This window comes from Tripterygium wilfordii, chromosome 5, assembly GCF_013401445.1.
Source record: "Tripterygium wilfordii isolate XIE 37 chromosome 5, ASM1340144v1, whole genome shotgun sequence".
Taxonomy (NCBI): domain Eukaryota; kingdom Viridiplantae; phylum Streptophyta; class Magnoliopsida; order Celastrales; family Celastraceae; genus Tripterygium; species Tripterygium wilfordii.
Window position 1 is genome coordinate 2,068,275 of NC_052236.1, and position 4,149 is coordinate 2,072,423.

The 4,149-nt window shown below is 39.5% G+C and overlaps 1 pseudogene; it reads right to left on the minus strand.

Annotated features, from left to right (window-relative positions):
- Positions 1–940: 940 nt before the first annotated feature.
- Positions 941–3,767, minus strand: LOC119998512 (annotated as a pseudogene).
- Between the last annotated feature and the right edge of the window lie 382 nt (positions 3,768–4,149).

A 4,149-nucleotide genomic window follows, 5' to 3' on the forward strand; every position in this document is an offset into this window, starting at 1 on the left:
GGTTTGGTGTTTTAAAGTAACAAGGCTAATTTTAGAATAGATGAACAAAATTAGTAATTAATGAATAAAAGTGACATTAGTTTTGGGACAACCCAAAATAAAAAGATGGACGAGCAAAATGGGACGGAGGGTAAATAGTTTGTAAGTGTGTGTGGTGAGAAGTGGGTTATTGTTTGTATCTATGTTTAAATGAGTGTTGAAGGATGGAATACGTATGTATCTTGTTCATAGTGGATGGAAAAGATAGTGGTAGTATGTTGTGTGAAGTTTGGTTCAAAGTTAGCTTGTTGTCCGAACGGTAGACGGGACTTGACTTTTTTTAAGTAGTAAAATCAAAATTTCATTAGGTTTTGAGTTGAAATTAGAATTTCCTTCTCTTGTGTTTTGGGTAGCCTATAACAGTTAAGATTTGCGTAACTTTTTAAGGTGTCCCGAGAAGTTCTAATGTCTAGAGAGTACTAGAGAGGGGTTTGAGGTTAGAAAGCATGGGAGTCCGAAAGAGAGATTAGGGTTGGTTCTTGAGTTCAAAAGCTCATCTCTTTTGTAATCTTCTTCATATTAGAAGAATTTTTCGTTGTTCTTCGCTCGAGTACGTAGGCAAGTTGTGTCGAATCTCGTTAAATATTGTGTTTTTTTCTGTGTTTCCGTAGATTTTCTATATTAGAATTTTGTTCGTTAATTCACAAATTTGTTGTAGATGGCCTGAAACAATCGATTGAATTTTCTTGCAGTGCATTATCCAAAAAATAAACGAAATTTTGTTAGAAATCTTTACAAAGTCTTATAAATTTATTTTTTAATAAAGTGGGATCATTAATAAAGATATGTATGTACTCCCGTAGATGTTACATTTTGGTAGAGAGGTAGGATAAAAAGTAAATATTATATTTTCTTCCCTAAGAAAGGAGGACTCGAAAAAACACTCTCAACTCTTTGGAACTTATTGGCTGTCAACCTCTTCTCTGAGAATGACCATTGCAATTATCTTTTTGCATCCATTCCTTGATCCCTGATACAATGTTCCTGCATGCATTCCTATGCGGTCAACATTGTACTCACGTGCATTTACAGTTCCCTTTTTTGGCTTTCCATCCTATTGATTTGATCGTCAGAACTTCTTTGACAACAACCCTAGAGTGACAAAAACTCTTTTGATTGTATTTTACTTACGTGTATTGCAGATCACTAGTGCGCACTTTGACTTTTATGTGATTGTAGTTCGAGCACTTACAACTAGTTTCTAGAAGCGGAAAGCAAGAATGCGAGTAGAAGAGTACTATTCCTCAACAGAAAATAGGAGATATGGACTTGCCTTAAAGTAATATTTTTTTAATATAATCACATGAAAAATATAAAATTTTAATCATATGATAATTTTATAGGTGTGTATTAATTAAATCAGAATATTAAAACCACAAAATCTTTTCAAGTAACCCGAAGTTAATCTTACAGCAGATTTAACAGCTTACTTTATTATGTTTAAAAAAAAGCCTTATTTAAGACATCTGAAATGTCATTACGTGACATGCAAGTAGTTGTTCTAGCTAACCTATAATGTCCGAGTTAATGCTTGTGGCCACTATAGGACTTCTAACCACATGATTACCTCCAACTTCTTCCCAAATAAGAAAACCAAAAACCTGCTCTTGTTTCATCAATTGTGGACCTTCAATGCTCAACTTGTAACTTTGCTTCTCATTCTTCTCCTGAAACACCAGCTTCTCCGGTGTCACACTGACGTTAAGCCCGTCCAAGGTCGGGATCTTAGCAATGTAGGTAGACATTTCCTCACCCACATTCGTCACTGTTCTCTGAAATTCTTGCACAATTGTCATGTTTGGTTTGGAGTCATTCACGTTAAATTATGCAATGAATGAAGGGTAGTTAAGGTCCAATGTTGGAGCAGAACAATTATTTGTAGATGACCTTGTGATGGCTCGGATTTGGTTCGCTGTGAGCCCCAATCCGCAAAGAAGATTCACATAATCATTCACACCCACATCGTAAATGAGTCCGGGGTCTAATGCTTTATTTGGATTGACATGACCGGCTCCCATTCCGGTAGGAGAAGCTGTGTCGAAATTATGACCAGAGTTTTTAATTGGACTCTGCGTATTGTCCATCACATCAGCACTGGTCATCATGGCAGACCTAATGGTGGCAGGACTCCATTCGGGATGCACCGACTTCAAAAGCGCCGCAACTCCTGCTGGGTGAGAGCACGCCGTTGATGTACCTGACAGTAAATGGAAATGGCTGAAGAGAAGTTGTGAATCATCAACTGGAACGTTGGAAGGCCACGCACCCAAGACCCCGTCACCGGGAGCCATGATATCAGGCTTTAACACAAATGGGCAGCTTTGCGATGGTCCTTTAGAGCTGAAGTCAGTAACGGTTGGTTGTGGTTTCGTGCCAAGATTCGTAATTCCGAATTCCAAGCTTGCTTTTGGTTCTTTGTTTTTTTGGATGTCTTTGATTGTTTCACCATATTTTGGTTTAATGAATATGGCAAGAGATGGGTCTCGGATGTAAAATGCTGTATAATTTGTTATGAAAATACCTCCTGTGACCTTGGCATCCATTAGATTAGACATTTGATAACCTAGAAGCGCAGTCTTGTCTTCGCACACAACAATCTTTCCCCTAATTTGGTTGAATTATAATCCCCTCTATAAAAAAGGAGCAGAGCATGAGACTTTCACTCCATTTCCCAAACCCAAAACGGCACACAATTCACGATCAATTGTACCGGCAGCAACGGTCAGCACCCAAGGTATGTCATTGTGGAGGTTCTGAATATAAGGTCCGGAATTTCCTACCGAGGTGGAGACAAATACACCTTTCTCTATTGCTCCAAATGTGGCAAAGGCTATAGGATCTAAATACACTGGAACCCCGTATTGTCCAATCGACATGGACAACACATCTACGCTATCACTTATTGCTTGATCAATTGCAGCAATTACATCGGACGCAACAGAATGACCTATCTTCCATATAGCCTTGTACATGGCCACATGCGCATGAGGAGCTACACCAGTAGCAGTTCCCCATGCATAGCCGAAATATGAAGCGTTCTTAACGTAGTTTCCCGCACCAATGGAGGAGGTGTGGGTACCATGACCATCAGTGTTGCGCACGGAATTCATTGCTATGGTCACATCTTTTGGTAGCTGCGAAATTAGGCCTCTGTTGAAGTAACGAGCTCCAATTAGCTTCTTGTTGCACATTGAGGAGTTGAAGTAGGAATCATTTTCACATGTACCTTTCCATCTTACTGGGACTTCGCTCATCCCTTCATCATTATAACTTTCACTTTCAGGCCAAATCCCAGTGTCCACAAGCCCAACAATTACATCTCGCCCATATTCTGACGCCGGCCGTGCCTCAAATTTGGGATTCAGACCGAGGAATTCGGATGTATGAGTTGTGTCCGTTTGGACAATGCAGTCCTTGATAGAATAAATGTAACCAGGAGTACCTTTTAAGACCTCAAGCTCAGAAGGAGTGAGACTTGCACTAAATCCATTCATCACATGAGTGTATGTATAGATTATTTTAGATGACGAAAGGATTTCGGTGGCGGTGGCAGTATTGGATATGGTGCTAAGAATGGACAGATACCAATTGCGCTCATCAGAAAATGCCTTGGGTATGGCTAATGGGTCCATATGGATGATATAGTTCTCGGATTGTGCTAATGTGAATTGCAACATTTTGATCAAGGAAAAGCACAAAAAGTACAAGGGAGCATTGTGACGAGCCATTATTGATAAGAAGGAGATATGTTGGAAGATATAATTTTTGATGTTAAAACAGATGTCAGGGATGTCAGAGCAGATATTCAGGATGTCAAGGAGAATAATCGGGACACACAAAGTTGACTGAAGATATGTTTGTCATGACGTTGAGCCGTCATTTTAGACTAGGAAATGTCCACATGTGTAGGCCATCATGGCTGTCATTTTAGACTAGGAAATGTCCACATTAAGCCGTCATTTTAGACTAGGAAATGTCCACATGTGTAGGCCATCATGGCCGTCATTTTAGACTAGGAAATGTCCACATTAAGCCATCATTTTAGACTAGAAAATGTCTACATGTGTGGGTCATCATGGTCATCATGACCTTACTTGTATATGTACCAGC